Source organism: Eschrichtius robustus, chromosome 1 (assembly GCF_028021215.1).
Source record: "Eschrichtius robustus isolate mEscRob2 chromosome 1, mEscRob2.pri, whole genome shotgun sequence".
Lineage (NCBI taxonomy): Eukaryota > Metazoa > Chordata > Mammalia > Artiodactyla > Eschrichtiidae > Eschrichtius > Eschrichtius robustus.
In genome coordinates this window covers 121,852,174-121,879,658 of record NC_090824.1, presented here as the reverse complement: position 1 = coordinate 121,879,658, position 27,485 = coordinate 121,852,174, and the positions used below count along the sequence as shown (strand labels likewise).

Below are 27,485 nucleotides of genomic sequence, written 5' to 3'. Positions count from 1 at the left end.
CCGCCTGCCAACACAGGGGACATGGGTTTGAGCCCTGGTCCAGGAAGATCCCACATGCCACGGAGCAACTAAGCCCATGTGCTACAACTACTGAGCCTGTGCTCTAGAGCCTGCGAGCCACAGCTACTGAGCCCACGCACCACAACTGCTGAAGCCCACATGCCTAGAGCTCGTGCTCTGCAACAAGAGAGCCACCACAATGAGAAGCCTGTGCACCGCAATGAAGAGTAGCCCCTGCTTGCCGCAACTAGAGAAAGCCTACGCAGCAACGAAGACCCAACACGGCCAAAAAAAAAATTAAAAAATATATATATAAATTAACCAAACCAGAAAACTAAGCAAAACAAACAACCTAAGATAAGTGTTAACTCTAGGGAAAATAAAAAGTTGTACAAGAAAGAAGGAAAATTCTAATAGACTTCATGGTTCAGTAGTAGAATAGCATTTACATAATCATCATAATATAAAAGTGAACAATGAGCAGACTAAAAATATGATAAAAATAGTTTGAGGGCATAGAGAATTGGGAATTACGCCCATGTGGGGGTGAGTGTATGTGTGTGTGTGTGTGTTGGGGAGTTGGGGCAGAGAGAAAGTGAAATACCTTTTTTTTTTTTTTTGGCCATGCCACGCAGCTTGCGGGATCTTAGTTCCCTTACCAGGGGTTGAACCCACGCCCGCGGCAGGGAAAGCACAGAGTCCTAACCACTGGACTGCCAGGGAATTCCCTGAAATACCTATTTTCAATAGGGGAAATCGATAGGTAATGCTTAAAACTAAAAACACAAAAGGAAAAAGCTTACACTTGCTATCAGAAATATGGAGGTAAATGCCCAAATAAACAGTAAGGGTGCTGTACTGGGGTGGAGGGAAGGTTGAAGGAGAGCAATTATTTTCCATGATAACTACCCCTTGTAGAACTATGTGCCTTTTAAAACTCTTTGCACATAAAATTTCAATTAAGATAAAAACAAACAACAACAACCAAACCTTAGAAATGAGGTGTCATTAGGTGGGACGGCAAACTTTGTCAGTTTCTCAAAAGTTGTTTGGGGAAAGATTAAAAATACTATCAGGAGTCAAATTCTTGTCTTTACTTTCCAAGGTTGTAGAAGTAAACTTATTTGCAGCAACAAACATCTGACATAAAATAATAACAACATGGTCTTGCATAACTTTTTTTTTCTCCCTAAAGTAACATAGATATGTTGAGTTGGCCCAGGCCCTTTTCCTACCTTCTCCTGGTAACAGCACTCCTTATCTTTGGGAAGTGGCTGTATTTCCGCTTCAGCCAGTACTGGTGGGTGCCTGCTGGTCCTCTCTCCTGGGCCACAGAGGTGGGCATGTGAGAGAGTTAGAGCTGAGCTCATTTTACTCTCCCTCTGGTCACGTGACTGGCCTAGGCATGGCATTATGACTCACATTAGGCCAACCAGGATCCTTCCCTTTTCTAACTGGAACTGATGGAGAAGAACAACACTTTTTTTTCAGTCTTGTACATGTGGCTAGAGGGATATAAGCCTGGGTTGCCTGTGGCCATACTGTCTCCAATGTGTAGGGTCAATTGTGCAGAGAAATTGAAGCAAGTATGCAGGCAGATACAGAGATGGGGGGCAGAGGGAAGAGGAAAGGAGGGAAGGGAGACTCTGCGTCCCTGTATCCAGCTGACCCTGAGTCTAGCTCCATCCGTGCCCTTTTTGTAGTTTGAACTCAAAAGCCAACAAATCTGTACCCCCTTGTTAAGAATAGAGTTGGAATTTTGTCACTTGCATCCAGAGGATCTGGACTAGTGCTAGCAGCTAGCATGTTTTATATCCTTAGGCAATAAGTTTTCCACGTTAAAGAAGAGAGCATACAGACACGTCCATTACTCTCTGTTTAATTTTTTTTTTTTTAATTGGGATTATATCACTGAAGGGAAAAGACTCTCAGATGGGTTGGAAAAGGAATCTGATGTTTAACAGTCAACAAACAGGGCTGGCCTGTGCCAACCGCAGCAACAAGAGTCTTTCACTTTTGCAATTTGTACAGAGATAGATTCAATTCAATTCAAAATGAAAAGTTAAACATTTTTTTAGAAAATTTATTTAATTTATACATTTTTGGCTGCGTTGGGTCTTCGTTGCTGCGTGCGGGCTTTCTCTTGTTGTGAGCGGGGGCTACTCTTTGTTGCGGTGCGCGGGCATCTCATTGTGGTGGCTTCTCTTGTTGCGGAGCATGGGCTCTAGGTGCGCGGGCTTCAGTAGTTGTGGCTTGCGGGCTCAGTAGTTGTGGCTCACGGGCTCTAGAGTGCAGGCTCAGTAGTTGTGGCGCATGGGCTTAGTTGCTCCCGGGCATGTGGGATCTTCCCAGACCAGGGCTCGAGCCTGTGTCCGCTGCATTGGCAGGGAGATTCTTAACCACTGCACCACCAGGGAAGCCCCCAGTGAAACATTTTATATTCAATCAAGACATTTACTAAGGAGTTAAAAACCGTGTTTAAGGGTCTAACAATGATCTTCTGGACACTGTTAGCTTTGGTACTTTGGAGAATTCAGAATAAGTATAGAGCATGGTCCATGCCCTCATGTTGCTTAAAATCAGTTCGCAAAAGATGATGTAGACGTGTGAAATATTTACATACAATATTATAGCATAAGGCCTATAGGCACTCACCCAAAGGAAGGAACCATTCTCTTTTTTTTTTTTTTTAACTGAACATAATTAAACCTTTATTTGATAATGCAGAATCATCATCAAAAACAATCTGACTGCTGTGCTAAGCTCTTAAACAGAGATGTTCTCGGGGGTTACCAAGTTTGGCAGACTTGTACCTCCCTATTCCAAATAGCCCAAGACTATTACAATGTTTAAATGGAAGTTTCCATCTTCCTATAATTTTATTTTTTATTTTTATATTATTATTTTTTTTAACATCTTTATTGGAGTATAATTGCTTTACAATGGTGTGTTAGTTTCTGCTTTATAACAAAGTGAATCAGCTATACATATACATATATCCCCATATCTCCTCCCTCTTGCGTCTCCCTCCCACCCTCCCTATCCCACCCCTCTAGGTGGTCACAAAGCATCGAGCTGATCTCCCTGTGCTATGCGGCTGCTTCCCACAAGCTATCTATTTTACATTTGGTAGTATATGTAAGTCCATGCCACTCTCTCACTTCATCCCAGCTTACCCTTCCCCCTCCCCATGTCCTCAGGTCCATTCTCTATGTCTGTGTCTTTATTCCTGTCCTGCCCCTAGGTTCTTCAGAACCATTTTTTTTTTAGATTCCATATATATGTGTTAGCATATGGCATTTGTTTTTCTCTTTCTGACTTACTTCACTCTGTATGACAGACTCTAGGTCCATCCACCTCACTACAAATAACTCAATTTCGTTGATTTTTATGGCTGAGTAATATTCCATTGTATATATGTACCACATCTTCTTTATTCATTCATCTGTCGATGGACACTTAGGTTGCTTCCATGTTTTGGCTATTGTAAATAGAGCTGCAGTGAACATCGTGGTACATGACTCTTTTTGAATTATGGTTTTCTCGGGGTATATGCCCAGTAGTGGGATTGCTGGGTCGTATGGTAGTTCTATTTGTAGTTTTTTAAGGAACCTCCATACTGTTCTCCATAGTGGCTGTATCAACTTACATTCCCACCAACAGTGCAAGAGGGTTCCCTTTTCTCCACACCCTCTCCAGCATTTATTGTTTATAGATTTTTTGATGATGGCCATTCTGACTGGTGTGAGGTGATGCCTCATTGTAGTTTTCATTTGCATTTCTTTAATGATTAATGATGTTGAGCATTCTTTCATGTGTTTGTTGGCTATCTGTATATCTTCTTTGGAGAAATGTCTATTTAGGTCTTCTGCCCATTTTTGGATTGGGTTGTTTGTTTTTTTTTGATATTGAGCTACATGAGCTGCTTGTAAATTTTGTAGATTAATCCTTTGTCAGTTGCTTCATTTGCAAATATTTTCTCCCATTCTGAGGGTTGTCTTTTGGTCTTGTTTATGGTTTCCTTTGCTGTGCAAAAGCTTTTAAGTTTCACTAGGTCCCATTTGTTTATTTTTGTTTGTATTTCCATTTCTCTAGGAGGTGGGTCAAAAAGGAATTTTTTGTCTTTTAATATGATCTTTTTATTGATGAATTCAAACTACTTTAGCTTTTTATTTCCATTTCCCTAGGAGGTGGGTCAAAAAGGATCTTGCTGTGATTTGTGTCGTAGAGTGTTCTGCCTATGTTTTCCTCTAAGAGTTTGATAGTGTCTGGCCTTACATTTAGGTCTTTAATCCATTTTGAGTTTATTTTTGTGTATGGTGTTAAGGAGTGCTCTAATTTCATTCTTTTACATGTAGTGTTCCAGTTTTCCCAGTGCCACTTATTGAAGAGGTTGTCTTTTCTCCATTGTGTGTTCTTGCCTCCTTTATCAAAGATAAGGTGACCATATGTCACCTTATCAATATCTCCATTGTGTATTCTTGCCTCCTTTATCAAAGATAAGGTTTGTCTCTGGGCTTTCTATCCTATCCCATTGATCTGTATTTCTGTTTTTGTGCCAGTACTGTCTTGATTACTGTAGCTTTGTAGTATAGTCTGAAGTCCAGGAGCCTCATTCCTCCAGCTCTGCTTTTCTTTCTCAAGATTGCTTTGGCTATTCGGGGTCTTTTGTGTTTCCATACAAATTGTGAAATTTTTTGTTCTAGTTCTGTGAAAAATGCCATTGGTAGTTTGATAGGAATTGCATTGAATCTGTAGATTGCTTTGGGTAGTATAGTCATTTTCACAATGTTGATTCTTCCAATCCAAGAACATGGTATATCTCCACATCTGTTTGTATCATCTTTAATTTCTTTCATCAGTGTCTTATAGTTTTCTGCATACAAATCTTTTGTCTCCTTAGGTAGGTTTATTCCTAGGTATCTTATTCTTTTTGTTGCATTGGTAAATGGGAGTGTTTCCTTAATTTCTCTTTCAGATTTTCATCATTAGTGTATAGGAATGCAAGAGATTTCTGTGCATTAATTTTGTATCCTGCTACTCTACCAAATTCATTGATTAGCTCTAGTAGTTTTCTGGTAGCATCTTTAGGATTCTCTATGTATAGTATCATGTCATCTGCAAACAGTGACAGCTTTACTTCTTCTTTTCCGATTTGGATTCCTTTTATTTCTTTTTCTTCTCTGATTGCTGAGGAGCCATTCTCTTGATGCACCTTCTGGCCAGTTGAGTCTAGAACTTGTTTGTAAGTGTCTTCCCTTTGTAGATGGATGTTTTTTCTCTCTCTTTCCTTGAACCCAGGCCTGGGACAAAGGACCTTGGCTAACGAAAGAGAATAGAGCAGCAAGGCTGCTTTTCTGGGTTGGGTTGTAAATAAACACCCCCGGCAAAAACGTGGAGGCCGAAGAACTCCAGTGCTTTGTTAGGAAGGAAATGAAAAGCTCAGCTGTTCTGTAGGCCAGAAATGCTGAGCCTGCAGGATCCTCAGCAGAAGAAAAGAAACTGCTTTGCAATGGCTCGATGCCTCCAGGGTTGCCCTGCTCTCATCAGATGCTTTCCCTGTTCCTACAGGCAGCCATTGCCCAGAGGAGGAGGGGATGGCAAGGTGCCAGCCGTAAATAATGAATAGCACCCTCATTTACATTCTTTTTTAGTGGCGCCTGTTTGCACACAGCATTGCAGGGACCTGGAGCCCGAGGAAACAGGACTTGAAGCCTGCTTGGGTGACCTCCCTCCAGTGTGCCTAGCTCAGGAAAAGGCAGGCTCTTCCTGTCAGACCATCTGGCTCTCTTGAATGTGCTTATTAGTAACAGTGGAGGTGGGTCTGTTAGCCTAGGACAGCATCTCAGAGACAGATGCTGAGTTTATGTGTAAAATATGGCTTCCAGCCAAAGCCCTAATCATGATCGCCTCTGAAGTGGTTCCAATCGTCTGGATGAGGCACTCCGGCTCTTATGTTGTTTGTACAAGCTGGTAGTTAGAGGTGTTGTGTACAAGTTATTTGTAGTCATAATTTCTCCAAACAGGTTAAGGCAAACATTATGAGAATCAGCATATTAATGTGCTGTGTTTCAAATTAGAATTATAAACACACTTTCCTCATTGGAGGCCTAATCTGCTAGGAAGAATCCAGATGTTTAATGATGAAACCATTATTTAGGAGGACCTATCAAAGTAAAACAAATTGTTGTTTAAGTGGAGGGAAAAGGCTGCTTTGTGCAGGGGAATTAGGAAAAATTGCTTTGAGAGAGGCCTTGCTTGTGTTGAATTTCCATGCACCTCTTGTTGCTGCTCGAGAGCAAGGGTTTCTTCTAGAAACATCATTTAGCAAATGGGAGTACTGCTGTCCTAGGACAAAACTACAGGCCAGGACAGTGCCTTTCCCGGTGAAGAGGTGGTAGCTGGTATACTGAAGCAGTATTTGGGGAAAAATTGGGTCTCAGCAGCTTTTTCATGTTACCTTTTGATATCAACTCCCCTTCCTCTCTCTGTTTCTGAGGTGAGAGGCAGGAAGCAGTGTTTGATGGCTGTTGACATCTGTGTCCTCTGCTTGTCTCCTGAGCTGCTTCGTGTAGAGCTGGCTCCCCCATTCCTCTCGTTCGGGTGTAATCATTCTGTGAGCCCCTTACTATTTTTAAGGGGGCGCAACCCCACTCTTTGCATCTGTCTGTGAATATATCTTTCTTTCCTCTTCTCTTTTCTTCCTCCTTCCCCTCCATACTGCTCTCCGCTTTCTCATTTTCCCTTCCTTCCCTTCTCTCTCCCTTCCTTGTAGGAAGCACATCTTAGAGAATAGATCCAGTTGCTCCTAATTTAGGCAAAGAGCACATGAAAGCAGGAAAAAGCACGAAGATGGGCATTGGAGGTGGTTTTCTGAAATTGAATGCCATCACATGTCTTGTCCTAAATATCTGAAATACTCCTGCTACTATTTTGAAGAGTTCCAATTTATTCACTTTCCCATAGTTTTCTTTGCTGTTGGCAGGTTTTTGGACTGTCCAAGTCCGTCCAGAGTACACAAGGCTGTTTCCTAGCAAATTAACAGCAGTCATTTTGGCAGGCACACAATTTTAGTCATTAAAACCATGAGAGGAATAACAGCTTGAAGTGGTTAGAAACCACAGGGGTGTTTGGAGGCTTCTTTTCTGCTGGATTCTAGAATCTGGCAGCTGCCAAGTCCTGAAAGGATCCAGAGACGCAGCATGTCACCTGAAGTTTCTCCACAAAACTGGGAGGGTGCACGTGGCCCCAAGGGCTCATTCACCCCATCGCCTTTGCCACTGCAGGAGACCAGAAACATCATCCCGTAGAGATGAGACTTTGTTCTGTTACTGAAGACGTCTTGATTTATATTAATGCCACCTCATTTTCCTTGAATAAATTTCGATTTCTCCTTCTAGTCTGTTTCCTGTTCCTCTGTTTCATTCATTCAAAAGCATCTATTAGGCCTTCCTTGTTTATATCTTTTTTATTTTAGCAAGTCCTAAAAGGGACTTGTAGGACGTAACTCAGCTTCCCATCTGCTACTTGAATTCTCTCAGCAGCATCCACTCACCTAGAGTTTTTCCAGCACATAATTGATCATATGCAGTGACAGGATGGACAACTGATGTCTTTCAGTGCAGCCTATTTCACCTCTGGCGACTCTAATTATTAGAATATTATTCTGTGTGTTGGTTTTAAATCTGTTTCTTGGTAACTGCCACTCATTAATATCAAGATTGTTGTGACAATTAAATGAGCTAACGAATATAATGTACCTAGTGTAGTGTCTGACACAGAGAAAGAACACAATAAAAGGTAACTGCCTTTTTGGTTTTTTTTTGGCTGCATTGGGTCTTCATTGCTGCGCATGGGCTTTCTCTAGTTGCGGCAAGCGCGGGTTACTCTTCGTTGCGGTGCGCGGGCTTCTCATTGCGGTGGCTTCTCTTGTTGCGGAGCATGGGCTCTAGGCATGCGGGTTCAGTAGTTGCAGCTCACGGGCTCTAGAGTGCAGGCAGGCTCAGTAGTTGTGGCGCACGGGCTTAGTTACTCCACAGCATGTGGGATCTGCTTGAACCCGTGTTCCCTGCATTGGCAGGTGGATTCTTAACCACTGTGCCACCAGGGAAGTCCCCAAAAGAGAACTGCCTTTATCATTGCCTTTACTGGTTCTTGTTCTGCTCCTTGGAGTTGTATAACACGAACCAACACAAACTAGTTCTCCACGTGGGAGCCCTTTGCATAATTGAAAACAGCTATTGTCTCTCCTTGATCCCTAGTCTTCCTTTCAATATTTTAAGCTAAATATTCCCATTAACTTGGACCATTCCTCACATGACAGGGCTTGAATTTCTTCACTATTGTGGACACTTGCCTTGAACAAATTATAGCTTGTTCTAGGCATAGCTTCTAGAAGTGAAAGTAATATTCATGTCGGGTGGGTGCGGGGTGGGTTCTGATTTGTGCATAGTAGCTGTTAACGAGGCCCAAGTCACATTATCTTCTCTGGAAGTTACATCAAATTGGTGATTCATACTGGATTTATTGTTGACCAAGTCTCTTAAGTTTTTCTTTTTTAATAGGATAAACCTATTCGTCTACAATTTTTTTCAACCAAAGACACTTATATTTATCATAGATGAATACCGTCTTGTTAAGTACCTGCAGCTTATTATTCTAGCTCTCAGAGACCTCTTTTGGCTCCATCTACATTACATTTTGCTGTTGGACCCACATAAATAGCTTTCCTTGTTTTCTTGGTTTCTTTGTTTATTGATTTGTTTGTTTTTTTGAGGAAATTCTGGGTTTCTGCAAAAATGATGTCTTAGTCAGTTTGGGCTGCTGCTCTAACAAAAAATACCATAGATGAGGTGGCTTATAAACTACAGAAATGTATTCCTCACAGTTCTGGAGGCTGGAGGGTCAGGGTGCCAGCATGATTGGTTTCTGGTGGAGGCCCTCTTCGTGGTTGCAGACTGCTGATTTGTCATTGGGTCCTTACATGGCAGAGAGCAGAGAAGGGAAGCAAGCTCTTCTGATGCTTAAAAGGGCACTAATCCCATTCTTGAGGGCTTCACCCTCATGACCTCATCTAATCCTAATTACCTCCCAGAGGCCCCATCTCCTAATACCATCACATGGGAAGGTGGAGTTACAACTTAGGAATTTTGGGAGGACTCATACATTCAGTCCATAATAGATGAGGAGACTGATGGGGGGTTCGTTGGAAAGGAGAACAAAGAGTGTGGGTGAGCACAGTAGTTCAAAATAGCAGAGTTACTCTGAATTCAGTTAGAGTGAACAGGAACAGAGAAATAGGTAAGCACAATAGAATGAGTGACCAGAGGCACGGATTTGGAGACATCATGAAAAGTTGAAAATAACCTAGCTATTCTGGTGGAATGCAATCACTAGCACTGAATTCAATTGACCAAGCGTTTGAGCAGCTACGAAAAAACTCGACACTCTCCCTGGAGGGGCTGTTATTAGGATCAAATGAGATCATTATGAAAGAGGTTAGCATGAGGCTAGAAACCTAGTAGAGAATCAATAAAAATGTGTCTAGTAGACATTCATTCTCCCTGGGTACTTCTAAATCTTGACTTTGCCCTTCATCTTTTTCTCTTTAGTGATTTTTCTCTTAGGTGATTGCATCCAATCCATTATCTCTCTTCACTTCTTACATTTTCCATCTCCAGCCTTTCATTTTGTGAACAAACCCGTGTTTGTGGTCTCCTTACTCTTCATGATTTTATAGCCTTTGATCATTCCCCCTTTCATTCTCCATCTTCCCAGGCTAAAGGGCCCTTAGATTTTTTTTTTTTAGTAAATTTATTTATTTATTTTTGGTTATGTTGGGTCTTCGTTGCTGCACGTGGGGTTTCTCTAGTTGCGGCGAGCTGGGGCTACTCTTCCTTGCGGTGTGCAGGCATCTCATTGTGGTGGCTTCTGTTGTTGCGGAGCATGGGCTCTAGGTGTGTGGGCTTCAGTAGTTGTGGCTCGCAGGCTCTAGAGCTCAGGCTCAGTAGTTGTGGTGCACAGGCTTAGTTGCTACACAGCATGTGTGGGATCTTCCTGGACCAGGGCTCGAACCTGTGTCCCCTGCATGAGCAGGCGGATTCTTAACCACTGCGCCACCAGGGAAGTCCCAGAGCCCTTAGATTTTTAGCTTACCAAATTCTCTATCTCCTCACCCCAGGTGCCCCTCTCAGGACTTTCCTAGCTCTCAGCCTTACTTGCAGAAGGGCCTCTTCTTGGGCTTGTCTCCCAAATCCCCTTGCTCATTTTCCCTGGCCTCCCTGTAATCTGTTTAGTTTCTCCACCTGTAAAGTGGGGCATGAAGCCAGTACTACCACAAGAGGAAGTGATGAGATGTGAGTGGATGAATATAAATTTCCTAAAGCAGAGCACAGCATGGAGGGTCACTCAGAGATGTCATGGTAAAACCATCATGTTCTTAATTAAGTCTCCTTTTGTAATTTGACTTGGAAGCCATCAGTGTGAAATAGGCAGGCCTCCCTTAAAAAGTCACACTGTAGATTTCTGATGAGGAACACAATTTTTCTAACCAGTAACAACTCATTTTAGCCTCATGGTAACATGCTTTTGTCACTTGTGTGGAGAATTGTGACAAAGAAAGCCCGGTTGAAGTCATTCAGTCTGTCCTACTCCCACCTAAACCATACCCTAGGTGGTTGATAGCTCTTAGAATCTGGACTTAGGGATTCCATGAGCCTGATAGGAGCACACCTCTGAAAAATGTTGACCTCTATGTCACCTGTGAACTTCTCTACCATTAACAAGAGTGATGATGATGTTGATGATACTGTTTTTGAGCTACCTACTATGTGCCAGGTACCGTGCTAGGTCCTGGGGTCAAAAGGATAAACAAGATAGTCATAGATGAGTGACCATCTACATAGCGCTCCTACCCCAGTGCCTGGCACATGGTAGAGAAAAAAAAAGTGATGCTCAGAGTGTTTAAGTGATCTCCAAGGAGGTCTTTCAGATTCTTGAAAAAATAACAACTTCATATGAGGCTCAAAATACATCCACTCCATCAAATTCAGCTCCTTGGCGAGTGATGTGACTCTGAGATTAAGTTGCTTTTGGGGCCCCTTCAGTTCTCACAAGCTTATTACGTGAGCCCGACTTTGGGTTACTTCCTCTTTAGTTCCTTCAGACTTGTCCTTGGTGCCCCACACTGTTACATGGAGCACATCTTTAGACCAGAGCTGGCAGAGTGTGTTATAGAAAAGAGATGGCTGAGGCAGTAGGGCATTCAGTTCATCTGGATGACTTTTCTAGGTGTAAGTGTCAGCCAGAACTTAGGAAGACAATGCTTTTCTCCCTCACTTTCTGCCTTTTCTTTCCCTTCAGTTACTGACAACAAATGGTTTTTAATTGTTAAACAAGTAAGCTGTTCTTAAATTGCTTTGAAAACAGGGATGATATCGACAAACCAAGCTAGAGCTCTCTTTTGTTGGTTGGAACACGGCAGTACTATTGCTGTAGCCAGGCTCTGTGTGCTTGTGTGTGTTGTGTGTGAAGTACAGTATGTTTGTTAAATGCTCTTGGTTAGCTTAACTCATGCTTGCCCAGGTCTTTGTGGCTTTAATTTCAGTTTTAAATGACATTCGGTGGTGGATACATAAGGTACTTTGCTCCTTCTGCCTCTTAGGGCCCATTTGTTAAATTACCCATCTCACTACACCTGATAGCCTCTGGGTCCTAAGGAAGTTAATGCTCCCATTGAAAGTGAGCAACTTTATTCCTGAGCTTTCCACATTGGAAGGATCATCCCCAATGTTTTTGAATTACTTACGGAGGTGAAAAATATCTTTATTTTCTATTTGATGATACTTCTGGGTAATGTGAGGAATTATAGTATAATACCTTAGCTTGGAAAGGATTTTACTCCAAAATACAATCAAGTCAGATTCTCAGCTGTTGCCTGTTAAGTGCCAGTTTGACATTCGAAATGATCTGAATTTAGTGACTTGGAGAACCCCACAATCAGCAGCTATAACTTTCATCCACTTGAAACCCATTTGGCCATGACTGATGAAGGGGCTCATTGTGTTTGGGAGGATTGAATGGGAGCAATTGGGAATGAAAACATAAGACCTAATGATGGAGGATCTTTTGTGCAACTTCAAGGTCCAGATTTATGTTCACTTTAAACACTCTTACTGTTGTGCCTTTTTTCTTGGGAAAGTTAGGGTGGAATAAAAATAAACTAACATTGAGAACTGTAGAAGTAAGACTTCTAAATATTATTTTGGTTTTAGGAGGCCACATTGTGTTCTGGCCAACCATAGGGCACTGGAGTTAAGTCCTAACTCTGCCCTCTATGGCAGTGTGACCTTGGGCAAGTTGCTCAACCTTTCTTGGCCTTGGTCTCCTCAGTTTTGCAACGAAGCTAGAAATAATGTGTTTCTCAGAAGGCTGGGATGACAATTCAGAGGACTTCCCTCTATAATGGGTTTAACATGTAGAAAGCACTGGTAGGGGCTCACTCTTAGGAAAACCTAGGTGGGAGGTGGTTTACCATGAAACTTATGAAATTTAATTTTCAGGACTCCTCACTTGCACATAGCCATTTTATTTTATTTTATTTATTTATTTTTTAAATTAATTAATTAATTAATTTATTTATTTTTGGCTGTGTTGGGTCTTCGTTTCTGTGCGAGGGCTTTCTCTAGTTGCGGCAAGCGGGGGCCACTCTTCATCGCGATGCGCGGGCCTCTCACTGTCGCGGCCTCTCTTGTTGCGGAGCACAGACTCCAGACGCGCAGGCTCAGTAGTTGTGGCTCACGGGCCTAGTTGCTCCGCGGCATGTGGGATCTTCCCAGACCAGGGCTCGAACCCGTGTCCCCTGCATCAGCAGGCGATTCTCAACCACTGCGCCACCAGGGAAGCCCCACGTAGCCATTTTAAATAAACGTTTTCTTTTGTACCTAATTTTGTATTCATTATTGCCGTGTTATCTTAAACAGGACCTCCCAAATTACATGCTTCCATAAAGCCTTGATTCTCCTTTGTCAAGCCCTCTTCATAAGTTGGTTCCATTATTCCTCTTACTTGGGCGCAGACTTCAGAATTCATCAATTTAAAAAATGCTTTTAATGACTGCTAAAAATAAGACACTGTTTTTAAAGCATCTGCATGATATATGTTATGATAGAGCTCTCTCTAACAGGAATTATCTAGAGGGAGAAGGATTAATTTGTCTCCACACATATATTAAACAGTGGATTTATTTCTGCCGAGGAAAGCAAGAGTGTAGAAGCTTCCTTGATGAGATTTAATAATTTGTAGACTGATCCACTGATGAATATCACCTGGTGTTAGAACAATAAACTCACTGCAATAAGATACATAGTCTTTCTGGACCTCTGATCTGAACCCCAGTTCCATGAACATTTTATTGTATTTGGTTAAGTTGGTGAGTTTATTTTTTGTAGTCTTGGTTGTCTGTTTTATTGGACCTAGAAAAACTGTGTCTTCTTTAAGGAAAAGAGAGGTATGGGCCCTTCTAACTGAGACCAGGAGGGAAAAACATTCAGAAAGAGGTGTCCAGAGGTCATGGGTAGAACTATGAGAGATACATGACATGTAGGCAGAGTATGACAGTTTCTTCCCAAAGTATGCAGACTTTTTCTTACAGGGAGGAAAGAGTTCAGTTAATGAGGCATTGACGGAGGGAAGCTTTTCATTGGAAGTTACAGCTCGTGCCAGAGGGGGCATTCTGATTAAGGAGACACACACACACACACACACACACACACACACACTCACACTCACCTCACAGGCTGAGAGAGGTCGAGTGAGTGGAGGCTGAGGGAGATAGGCACCAAGAAAGGCTGACCAGTGTGAATGGAGATGAGAGCAAAGAATGCTTCCTCTCAGATGAAAGCAACCAAAGCGGAGGCTCATTTTGGAAGAAAAGGAAAAGAAAACAAAGATTTCAGTCAAAGATTTCAGAGGCTAATTTTGCTAAGCTGAAAAGCAGTTAAAAGTGTAGTTCCTGGGGACTTCCCTGGCAGTCCAGTAGTTAAGACTCCACACTCCCAATGCAGGGGGCAGGGGCTCAATCCCTGGCCGGGGGACTAAGTTGCCACAGGCCACATGGCATGGCCAAAAAAAAAGTGTACTTCTGCTTCTGAATATCATCAGAAATGGTTAGGAAGAGCTCAGTGAGAGGCCAGGGGGGACAGAATCACCAGGGCGACCTGCTCCTGTTGGTGGCCCAGGTGGCTGAGGCAGCTTGCCCTGGCAGGGGCCCAGAGTGGGTTGGACTAAGCTTGAGAGAGTTGACATGGACCAGTGGAGGCCAACAGAGCCATGAGCCTGTGTAGAAGGAAGGCATCTTCACAAGAACTGGTTACATTGACTGAGAATTCACTAAGTGTTCTAATGCTTTGTGGTTTCTTCTCTTGAGTGACTCCTATTCATTTCATTTACCAGTTACTTAGTGTAACTGGTTTATTAACCCATAGTATACATTTTATTGGTAACAGTAAATACCATGCCACATAGTTTTTTTTTAGCGGTGCATACAATTCACATGTGTCCTGTAGTGACAAGGTTTCCTGCTAAAGTTACATGTAGAATTCCTTGGTAATAGTGACATCTGAGCAGTGAAGAGGTCAAATTCTTGGCTGGGAGAAAAACCTGATTATTTTACTGAGAGCGCAGGTGATGGTGAATGTATGCTACTACTCCTAACAGCCGTGTACCTGGCTCTTTGCTGGCCATGGTATAAAATCATTTAAGGTTTGACCCATTTTCAGTTCTGTAGTTATTTACTGAGTGCATCCGGTCATGGGCTGGGGCAGCTTTTACAGCCCCCAAGAACTGATGACGTGCTGCATCTCTTCCCAACACTGCTTTCAGTGACATCATCTTGGTTGCTTGAAGTTCGCCCTGATGAGGGTATTTACACCATGGAAACTGGCCATCGCTGCACATCAGTTTTCTCCACCCCTGGAGAGCTGGCCAGCAGACACATATTCCACGTGCAGGACACTGTGCTAGGCACCGTGGGGGAATTAAAATGTGAAAATGTGAGTGAGATACATCCCATTCCCTAAGGATCTTATAATTTGGTGGAAGGAATTTATGATGATGATGATGATGTTGATAATAAGTGATCACTTAATATATATCTACTCTTCTAGAGCTTCACAGATATTAGCCCATTTAATCATTACAGAAAGGGGGAAGGTTTGAGGAAATTAATTAATTGCATCGATTTACTGTGGAAAGCAGGGTTTTATCCTAAATGCCTCTGTTTGCAATGTCAAAATTGCCCCTCTTTTCAGGTCCCCACCCCTTCCCCAGTTCTATTCTAGCATTTTGTGAACAAGCTCTTGTTTATGCTTTCTCGGTTCCTAATGACCTTTGGTCCTTCTCCCTTTCATTGTCCATCTTCTCAGACTGAAGGGCCTTAAGGCCTTGAGCTCGCCAGGCTCCCTGTCCTCTTCCTCAGCCCATTCACCCGTCTCAGGACTTTCTCTGTCTCTCCGCTTTCGTTGGGAGTGGTAGGTGACACCGTATCCCCCTGCTCATTTTGAGGTCGACGTTTTGAGGTGCAAACACAACATCCATATCTTTGTTTATTCATAAAGCATCTTAAATGCGTCCCTTGAAAAGGAAGGACAGGAGATATTAATGATCATCACATCTTTGGAGCGAAGGATTTCAGAAGAAGCCTTTATAAACACTTCACAGTTTTGTAGTGTCTAAGTCATGTAACAGCACAAAGGGCTTGGGGAAATGATTTTCACCGAAGCTGTTTAGTTGAGAAAGGTCGATATAGCCAGTGCTTGTCGAGGCTTGTAGTTTGAACGGTGGCTGAGCAGACCACCAGGAGGAGTTCTCGGCGTGTGTAAATCTGCATTCTTCCTCGACTGTTTGCTGTAGGTTCAGACAAAACTGGGATTGGAGTTGGGATTCCTGATTCAAGCCTTCTTTATTATTTGCTAGACCACGACATTTACAAGTAGGATATTCTTATTCATCTGAGGTGGAAATGTACTATAGCTTCTGGGAAGCATCAAGAGTTTAGCTAAGGAAACTTATTTTAAAACCTGAACTTGATCCGCCAACTTTCTTGGCCAAAAGGGAAACCAGCAAGCGGGTGTTTGGTTTAAAATGGGAAAGGAAGAGCCAGCCTTTGCTTTGGAGTATGTAGTGATAGCTAATTCTTTTCTTTCTTCAAGCTTCCTCCTTCAATTAATGTAAATACGTTAATGTGATATGATTTCCCTAATAGACAACACTGATAGGAACAGGGGTGGGACCGAACCTTAATGGTTTCTGTAACATGTTTAATTTCTGATGTTGCTGTTCAATGTTCAGGAAAATTAGTCACATTTAGAACCATCTGTTTCCAAAAGTGGTTAAAGTGTGAATTGCCTTCTAACTAACCATTTTATTGCTTATGATAATAGTTGTGGCATGAAATTATTCTTTTGATTCCCTTTGTTTTCTGCTATGAATACTCACACGTTTTGCTTCTAGGGAACTGGGATTAAAAATGTAAAAGGACACCCTTCAAGTGTCTTGGCCATCACAGATGTAAAAAGGAATCTAAATTCTTACTTTCCTTTCAATTCCAATATACCTTATCTTTGATTTAGATACAGTTATGGATTGGAAGCCATAGTTAAGAAGTATATGAAATCTTCAGTAGTAACAAGCACTGCGTGATCAATGGATGGTTGAAGAAATGATTTTGGAGGATGTTAATATGTGGTGCCTTACACATTTTATTTCTTGTGTTGTTTCTGTTGCGGGAATGGGAAGAGGTAGCGTATGGTGGACAGAGTCCCTTAAATGTATGCATGCCTTTCACAAGAAGGAAAAACCAACTTTTAAAGCTGGCAACCAAAGAATTTGGCCAGCGTAACCTTCAATTTTTTTTTTCCTTCTGAATGGTTGTTTCCATAGAATGGGCATGAAACTTATATATGACAGTCCAAACCTTTTATTGAGCAAGTCAAAGTTTTCGCAAGCCTAACTGGAATATTTGTTAGGGTATTTAAAATATTCACATAATGGGTTTCTTTAGGAAAGAAAAAGTCTCCCATTCTGGGTTGGGGATGGTGCTTTATTTTTGAGTGGTCATTAGAATGGCCACAGTTGCCTAACTTTGGATTACTCCTTGACATGTTGTTATGTAAAAATTAAATCCAAATTCTTTTTCTGTCCTGAATGGGTATGGATGTTCAAATCTGCTCTGATGGTGAAGCAGATATCTCTGTGCTGTAGCACTCACACAGGGGAGGAAGATTGACCTGCTTTACCTGCTGCCTGTCTGCTTGGGAACACTGTTTCTACTTGACAACATAAGAAAAGTTTTTCTTTGGGCCGCACGGCATGCGGGATCTTAGTTCCCTGACCGGGGATCAAACCCTTGCCCCCTGCAGTGAAAGCACGGAGTCCTAACCACTGGACTGCCAGGGAATTCCCAGAAAAGTTAAAAACAAAAAACGAAGAACCCTTTTTTGGGAAAAAGAAGTTTAAGAGAAAAAAAGGAGGGAGAGTTTTTGAAACCCCAAATCTATTTTTTATTACAGCTATATTGAAAGTTTTGTTTTTCTACAAATTAAGAATGAGCATAACCCAAATGTGAAATGAATTTTTTTTAAAAAATTGTGTTACACGGTGATTGTAACTTCCAGATGCGTAAAGGAACAAAATGTTAAACTGTAAAACATTTCACTGTACAGTGACAGTAGAATAGCCCTCGCTTTATGTCACCAGGAGTGGCAGCAGCTGGGATTACTCGCTTGAGGTTGGATGTTACCTGGAGCTTTGGATGCTCAGTTAATGGCCTAATCCTTCCGAGGGCAAACAATTCCTCCCTCACTGTCTGTGGCTCTTGGTACGGGAGAAACTGGCTATTTTCTGAACTACTTCTTGTGTCTTTTGTATAGGGGTGGGGATAGCTAAAATTGAGGCCTTTTAAAATTAAGAATTTGAGCTAACTGGTGGTGAAGTTCTCCCTTCCAGTATCTAGCTAGGCAAGCACCTAGGTTGGTCCCTACCAAATGATTTGTGAAATGGGTTGCTGACAGCTTGTTCAATAATCCTCCATGACAGTAATTTGTAAATGGCATTTTGCTCCTCTTAGGGCAGTGGAATCGATGGCTTGCTTGCAAAATTTTTAAATGGTAGCTTTTTATGGTATGTTTTACAGAACAAATAGGGACTGGAACACCTTAATTAGGCCACTATAAAAATGAAATGGCTGTACTTACACCAGGCGGAATCCTCCATGAAAGTTCCGCAGAGAGAATTTTTGATGGCTGTCGTTGAGTGTAGAGCAGAGCCACGTCACCAGCTGCATGTGGAATCTCTAATACAAAGGGCAGGAGCCGTTCAAAGAGAATTGATGCGATTAGCTTCACCTACATTCTGTCGGCATTCTCTGAATTACCTCCTGACCCTCTCTCTTTCCACCTTTCTCCTGTTCATAGCCAAATCAGCCCTTGTATACAAATAATCCTTTATTCATGCCTTATGCAGGAGGGCTTTTGCTTGGAATTTTTAACAATTTTTTTTTCTAGGTAAAAAGTGAATATGGATGTGAGAAAAGGAGGAAGAGATCAGGGACTGAATGTCTTTCTTCCCTGGAATATCTACTTTATACAAGGAGAACTTACAGTGTAGGAGAGCAGGGGACAGTATTATGTATTCTTTGCTACTTTTCTCTCCCAGGCGAGTCCTCTGCTGCAGGTGACTAGCGGTATATAGATAATTTGACTAGAAATAGCTGACAGTATGGACACGAGTGATAATGATGAACAATTAGTAAAAAAAAAAAAAAAAAGTGGTTAAGAGAATTTATTTTCCCATCATGAAACAGTTGCACAAAAAAGAACTTTGACATTATCTTGTGTTATTAAAACAGGTTATCAATCTTGCATTAGTTTCTGGTATACAGCAAAGTGATTCATATATATATATATATTCTTTTTCAGTTTCTTTTCCCATATAGGTTATTACAGAATATTGAGTAGAGTTCCCTGTGCTATACAGTAGGTTCTTGTTAGTTATCTATTTTGTATATAGTAGTGAGTATATGTTAATCCCAAACTCCTAATTTATCCCTTCCCTACCCCATTTCCCATTTGGTAATTATAAGTTTTTTTAAAAATTTTATTTTATATTGGACTATAATGGATTTACAATGTTGTGTTAGTTTCAGGTGTACAGCAAAGTGACTCAGTTATATATATATCCTTTTTCAAATTCTTTTCCCATTTAGGTTATTATATAATATTGAATAGAGTTCCCTGTGCTAAACAATAGGTCCTTGTTGGTTATCCATTTAAAATATAGTATATGTCAATCCCAAACTCCCAATTTATCCCTCCCCCCACCTTTTCCCTTTGGTAACCATAAGTTTGTTTTCTGTGTCTGTGAGTTTGTTTCTGTTTTGTAAACAAGTTCATTTGTATCTTTTTTTTTTTTTTTAGATTCTGCATATAAGTGATATGATTGTCTTTCTCTGTCTGACTTACTTCACTTAATATGATAATCTCTAGGTCCATCCATGTTGCTGCAAATGGCATTATTTCATTCTTTTTTATGGCTGAGTAATATTCCATTGTATATATGCCACATCTTCTTTATCCATTCATCTGTCGATGGATAGTTAGGTTGCTTCCATGTCTTGGCTATTATAAATAGTGCTACTATGAACAATTGGGGTGCATGTATCTTTTCAAATAAGTTTTCTCCAGATATATGCCCAGGAGTGGGATTGCAAGATCATATGGCAACTCTATTTTTAGTTTTTTGAGGAACCTCCATACTGTTCTCCATAGTGGCTGTGCCAATTTACATTCCCACCAACAGTATAGGAGGGTCAGGTTATGAATCTTGCTGGGTGTCTGTCATTTATTTTTTTCATTCATTTATTCACTCCTTCTATATATATTTACTCTGTACCTACTATGGGCCATCTCTGCATGAGGCACTGGAGATGGACTAATGAATCAGTCAGATGTGGAGCTTACAAACATTGAAAATGACATAACGAACTACAATGGTGATGAAAGTTTGAGGGAGAGGTACAGTGGGCTGTGTGAACATTAGTCAAGGGGTGACTTGCGGATAAGAATGGTCAGATTACAGTCTGGAAGCTGCCTTAAATCTTGGTTGGTTAGTACTTATAAAAATACATAGATGAACAGGTAACTATGAAATAGCATTTCTAGAAAGATATTTGTAGAAAAATGTAGCTGTGTGTCCAGAGAATCCAGGGTGAGTGACCGGGAATACTTGTAGAATAGAACAGTAACTAAGAGAGAAAATAATTGGCCACCCGTTTTATTTAAAGTGGGAGCCATCTCCCTGGAAAATGGATTCAGGTTTGTTTTGCTGATTGAGCCCTGGGAAATGATGGTCCTTGTGCTCTTGAAAACATTTTCCAGGGTGCTTTATAAGTATTCTGGATAGCAGACACCTTTAGCAGAATTTCCCCATGAGTTTACTTTTGCAATTCATTTATTTGAACAAGTTTATTTGACAGGCTTTCCATATTTCCCCATTATATTTTATCTTGTTGATTTTAGCATATTTAGTTTTCTCTGAATTCTCATCCTGACACCCACAAACTTGCCTCTTCTGTCTTGATGTCATCTGGAAATGGGTTGAAGATGCCTTGTCTGCCTTCATCTTGTCTGATAAAACTGCTAAACATGACAGGGCCAGATGCGAAGCTGGGTGCTCACGCCAGAGGTCTCCCTTCAGGCTCACATCGCTCCGTTAGTAAGATGTTCAACCAGATTTGAATTCCCAGCACTGTGCCGCCAGCAGTGCTGTATAATGTGGGGGACAGTTCACTGGCAGGAGTCTGGGAGCACCGGCCGGGGATACCAGGGTTCTCAACTGTCGTGGAGTGGCAGACCAGCCCCCTGAAATGAGAAGCAGAAATGCATGTTAGAGCTGAAAAGCATTTTCTCCATCCCAGAAACTGCAAAGTGAAGGAGTAACAGACTGTGGAAGCCAGAACTTTCCCGAGCTTCACATGTGTCCAATACCATATTTACCGGCCATCTCCACCGGGTGTCCTATAGGGACCTCAAAGCAAACAAGTCACAAATTGAACTCATCCTTCCCCATCCCCCAGAACTGTCAACCTCTGCCTTTGTTTCCTATTGATAGTTTTCTCTCCCACCTGATCCATCTTCCACATTGCGTTCAGAGTGATCTTTCTAAAAAACCTATCGTTGTCCCTTCCTTGGTTCAAAATGTATTCCTGGCTACCTCTGTATATGCAGGATAAAATCTGAATGCCTTCCTGTGGATGACTGTCCATGATCTGACCTCACCCAAGCTACCAGCTTCATCTTTGGCTCACTGCTTTATTAATTTACATCACACGGAACGTCTTTGTTTTCCTGTACATGTTATGTTTCCCATTCTCTTACCTTTGCATTTGTTATTCCCTCTGGTCAGAATCCCATCTCCCTGAGAGCCTCCTTCTTGCAAACTGCAAGCCTCAATTCCAGGATCACATTCTCTGTGAAGCCTGGAGAGACTTTATAGAGAAGTCTTCCGAGACTGTCTGGCTGGTTCATGGGTCCACCCCAGTGCTCAGATAAAACCACCGATACTACCATTTTCATGCTGATCATGGGTGTCGTAATTGTGTTTTTCTCTTGAAGGCAGGGTCCATGTCACTCCGTCTTTGGACCTCCAGCACCTCATAGAATGTGTAGCTCTTGGAAGGTGCTTATGGAACGAAGGACAGCTGAGAGTAGAGCTAGGCACCTCTGGAAATGAAAGATGAGCAGGGACTGTTTGTGGGGTTGGATCCCGAGATAAAGACAGAAGGACAGGTTTCCCCTTTGTAAATGTTGCTGCTGCACCTCAGTCCTGGCTCCGCCTAATCCATCCTGTGGCAGAGGCTGCTAGTGGTGCAGCTATATCCATCTTTTCTTCTTCCCTTAATAATAGAACTGTAGAGTTTAGCTAGGTGTGTGGTTTCCCAGGCAGAGAGTACATTTGTCACATTCCCTTACAAGATGTGGTCATGCAGTAAAGTTCTCACCAATATGATAAGAGAAGGAGAAATGTGTGGCAATTTCATGTTATGCCATTAAAAAGAATGAAGTATAGTCTCCTTGACATTTTCTCGCTCTCCCATTGGCTCTTCTGTAGATGTGATGGAGGCTGTCAGAACATCCATCTATCTTGTTATGGAAACCCTGGGTTGAAGATGGCTGAACTGTGCCACTAGTCCTGGATGACTAGCTCCTAGACTGTGATCGCAGAAGAGAAACTTCTGTCTTGTCTAACCCATTGTAGTTTTGGATCTCTGTAGAGACTGGGCCAAAATATTAAGTACCTTTTAAATAAATTGTGTTCATGAATGACTCTTAGTTATTTAGCAGAACATGCCTTGACGTGTACCTTTATATGTTCATTTAGTCACATTGGTATAAAAATTTTGAAAAATTTCAGACGTATACAGTTGTAATAATCTTTTAGTGATATATGCTTCATATTTTTCTTTTCTGTTTTTTAAAGTAATAAGAGGTTATATTTAGAGCTAATACTCACCTCTGATCCCAATGCTCTTTTTTTCTTCAGAAGCCACCTCTATTCTGATTTTATATTTATAATTCTCATGCATACTACTATCAACTACATTTTATGTGCCTTTAAACATACATAGTATTTTTATATGTTAAAAAAGCATACTTTTTTCTGATTAGGTTTTTGTGATTTGTGTATGTTGATTTACATGTGGTTGGTTCATATCTTAACTACTATGTAATATTTCACTGAATGAATATAATTCACTTTAGTGATCCTCTTATTGACAAATTTTGAGGTTTTGTCTAATTTTTAACTATTGTGAAAGTTTGCTGCAAGAACACCCAGTATGTGTCTTTTGTGGCCACATGCAGCAGAAATAATGGGGCAGAACCAATATTTGAAGAGCTACTAAGGGTTTCCAAAAATGAGAAAAGGTATTAAATCAGCTAAAATTCAAGAGGCTTATGATCCCCAGAGATGATGGACTAGTCCATCATTTTGAACATTTGCAGGTATCATGACAATGGGAAGAGAGCTCTGGAAGGTTTTGCACTGACAATTAAAGCTCTAGGTCTAAAAGTGGCACACGGTACTTCCTCTCACAACTGTTGGTCAGAACTAGTTACATGACCCCACCCAACCACAAGGGACCAGGAAGTATAATCCTAGTCTAGGGTGTGCCCAGAAGGAGAGACCAGTTAGGATATTTGACAGTCAACATGACATTACCATAAACTTAAACCATACCTCTATTAAAATCACCAAATCCAAAAGCAAACAGTTTACTTTCTACTTGACAATCTTGTCAGGATTGATAATAACAGCAAATAAGTGGCATTTCTTAAGGGCCCACTATAATCCCAGCTCTGGGCTTTATTTTCCTTATTTAATTAAATATTCTCAGTAGCTTTAGGAGGAAGTGGTATTATTATTCCCATCTTACAGATGAGGAAACTGAGGAAGGATGAATAATTAGGTCATAGAGCTAGGGGGCTGGAGAGCCTGGGTGTAGACTCCGGAGCCAGCCTGGGACTCTTCCCCCTACACAGACCACCTACGTGAGTCCTCCAAGCCTCTGGTCTCAGGCCTCCTTGTCTAGGAGAACCAGAGGTGAAGGCCTCTCTCTGCCTGTCCTCACAGTTTAAAGCCACTAGTGCTCTCCGGAACAGAGTTTAGCAACCTTATGCTCTCACGGTAAGTGTTCAAAGCACCTCTGCATTCTAGTCAGCAGATAAAACAGCTGTTTCCTCCAAATGGCTTATACTGAAATGTAAATGAACAAGGACGTTATTAAAAAAAAAAAAAAAGGCAGAAAAAGAGGAAAATAGATTTAAGCTCCTGCCTTTTAAAATTTTTATCATTTCCCATCCAAGCTTACTGTTTTTGTTTAATCTTGCCATTCCTTTTCTTCTTCCTTGTGTGCTCTTTTTCTTAGGGATATGCAAACTTTATTAGTCAGCTCCTCTTTCAAGCTCTGTATGCTTTTGTGTTTGAGAATTGGGAATCAGGTGCTTTTACTGTTAGCCTCCGGGTGGATCTGAGCAGGAGGACGCTTTATGAATAATCGAGGTTGACATCTGCAGTGTCGTTCCTTCATTATAAATATTGTTAAAGGAGCTGTGACCACCATGGGCTCCCACTGAACAAGTGTGCACGGGGAAGGCAGACACAGCCTTTGATTTCAGCTCTTTTCTGGTTATCACTTCACTGCTGACCCTGGCGTTGACAGGTCTCTTAGATTTGGCTGCCTTTTTTTTCTTTTCCCAGAAAGTTTCTTGTCAATTAGCGTAAGTGTTTGGTCTGCAAGAAGCTGGGTTCATCTTGCCAACTCCAAAGGCTAAGAACCACGGTTAATATTAGTGCTTGAGCGTTGCCTTTGCCTGAATCCCTAATGAATGCCGAGCTGCTTTGTGACTTTAATCATTTTAAGTTCCATTTGGATTAGGTAGAGCATGATGATCTTTTTCAGGGAGAAAACAAATTATAGTGCTCAAGGTCTTTGGCCCTTCTCCCCACCTCCTGAGAAAACTCAGGCGCCACAAATGTCTGAAAAGATACCAGTATTCCATTCATATCTCTACCAAATGCCTTCTCCCACCTGTACCCTGCTAATCCCTGGTCACATGATTAGCAAACGATCCTTTAGATTATTCTTGTTATCTTGACACTGTTTCCATTTTCAAAATGGAGGAGATAGCAAACTTGAATTTACATCATGTGAGTAAAACTGCAGATTTCCTGTCTACCCCCCTCCCCTGCTCCATTGCCTTCTATCCCCCCACCTCCCAGTAGATGCCCCAAAGTATTACAGAACCTGCTATTACCTGCTAAGAAATGTTATGGCCTTCCTCTTATTTAATTGTCTCAATAGCCCTGTGAGGAAGGTGATATTGCTGTTCCAGTTTCCTTGAAAGATGCAGAAACCCAGGCTTAGGGAGTGAGAGGACTTGCCAAGGTCACACAGTGACTCACAGAGTCTGAGATAAGATGCTGGGCCTCTAATTTAAATTGTCGACTCTCCAGCCTAGTCCAGGATTATTAGCAATATTGGCCATGCATTCATTCTGCCAACATCATTGAGCATTTGTTTATGTCAAGCACTGGGATTACAAAGATAACTAAAACAGTAGCTCAAATCCTGGTGAGGAAGGAAGCCCTGTTAACTGGTAGTGATGATACTGCGTTACTAGCATAGTAAGATACTCAACAGTGCAGTGGTTGAAATGGGGAACTTTGGGGGTCACAGAGGAGAGCTGTGTACCGTGCTCTCAGGGGCTCAGGGAAGCCTTCTTGGAGGAAGTGATGTGTGGGGATGAGTGTTAAGATAAAAAGGTAAGTCTCATTGAAAAGGAGCTGAGAGTCTGCCTTCAGGCAGAGGAAGGGGAAAGAGATTCCTTCCTTTTCTAGGCCCTTTTAAAAACGCTTCAAATACTTTGGAGTAATCCTGCCCAAATTTTGATGTGTGTATATACACGTGTGTGCTTGGGGTTCAAAAAGTCACATTCCCAAATGTAGAAATGCATTTTTGATTTGCCAGATATGGGCATAGGGAAGACAGGGGTAGTTGCAGCCTTTGGAAGGAAGTTTGGAAGAAAATATGGGTATTTGGTTTTGGGTTATGTTGAATTTGAGATATTTATAGGACGTTCAAGTGAAGATACACAGGCATTTGGCTGAGGAGTGGCGATCTGGAATTTAAGAGAGAAACCAGGGCTGGAGATGTAAATTTGGAATCCTAAACTGATCCAGGAAGGCAGTGAAATCAGCATGCAAGCAGACAGATGAGAAGAAAGCCAAATCTTGAGCCCTGAAAAATATCAATGTTGAGAGGACAAGTAGAGAGAAGGTGCCCTCAAAGGAGATGAAGGAGGTGGGAGGAAAATAAGGGGAGTGTCGTGAAACCCTAGGGAACAGAACATTGGGAGAGAGAGCACAATACAGTCTAATGTTGCCGTCAAGCACATAATTGTCAATGACACAAGGCCATTGGATTTGGCATCCGGGAAGAACTGTCAGCCTTGTTGAGAGCAGTTTCAGTGGGGTGTGGGTCAGTCTGTAGGCTGCAGGAGTGGAGAAGTGAACAGAGGATTGGAGTAGAGATCACCTTTTACGAGGTGGCCTTTGAAAAATGATAGACCACTTTTTCTATCAGTTTCTCTGAAGAACAAGAGAGATGTAGGGAAGTATTTGTAGAGGGACACAGTGTTGATGGAGGAGGTTTTAAGGTGGAAGAGGGCATTGGGATGCTCATTGGATGTGTCTAACAGACAGAGAGGGGGCAACCAGCTGAGCACCTCTCCAAGGGCCGGGAGGGGTGGTGGAGTCCCAGGCCGAGGTGGAAGGGTTAGCCTAAGCAAGAGGAGGAATCTTCTTCCCTGTTGACAGGGAGGTCTGACGAATGGCTCAGGACTAGGGTGGGTAGTAGGATTCAAGACCCCAGGATATTTTGCTGCGTGCTGTGTGTCAGGCACTGTGCCATTCACGTATGTAAATAAACTGTTGTAATCCCAATATTACACACGGGGAAAGGGAGGCTTAAGAAGTCCAGTAAGGGCTTCCCTGGTGGCGCAGTGGTTGAGAATCTGCCTGCTAATGCAGGGGACACGGGTTCGAGCCCTGGTCTGGGAGGGTCCCACATGCCGCGGAGCGACTGGGCCCGTGAGCCACAGCTACTGAGCCTGCGCGTCTGGAGCCTGTGCCCCGCAACGGGAGGGGCCGCGATAGTGAAGGGCCCGCGCACCGCGATGAAGAGCGGTCCCCGCACCGCGATGAAGAGTGGCCCCCACTTGCCGTAACTAGAGAAAGCCCTCGCACGAACCGAAGACCCAACACAGCCAAAATAAATAAATAAATAAATAAATAAAGTAGATTTAAAAAAAAAAAAAACCCTCCCCCGTTCCCACAGCCTAAAAAAAAAAAAAAAAAAAAAGAAGTCCAGTAAGTTTCCCAAGGCCACAGCTGGTGGTGCAGAGCTGGGATTGGAACACAGGCAGTGTCACTGCAGAGCATGTTCGCCGACCACACGCCCAGCTGCGTCAGGCTGATTCTTAGGCAAGAATCAGGAAGCTCCAAGAAACGATGGCAAGAGGTCTGTCTCGGGTCTGCTTTGTTGCCCTGGTTAGTCCTCTCCCTAAGCTGGCTGTCTCTTTCTACTTCATGAATATTAATTCACTTTGGTCCTTGGAGGTCAAGTAATTGTGTGTATTTTGAGGGTGTGAATATCTGACACCTCTTTATCCATTATCTGCGTCAATTCATTGCCTCTGATTTATCCTGTGTAGTTGTCAAATGTTTTTCAAACTATTAAGTTTTCAAATGAATTTTAGGGGAGCTGTGCCTTTTCTATAAGAATTTAAACTGTTTTGTTTATCTTTGTTAGAAACTCTCAGTATAACTATACTTTGTGTCGCTGGGATGATCACCTTGTAATTAGTCCTTGC

The 27,485-nt window shown here is 42.0% G+C and overlaps 1 pseudogene; it reads right to left on the bottom strand.

Moving 5' to 3' along the window:
• Nucleotides 1-27,485, bottom strand: part of LOC137762771 (dual specificity protein phosphatase 5-like) — a 104,753-nt pseudogene that overhangs the window by 33,226 nt on the left and 44,042 nt on the right.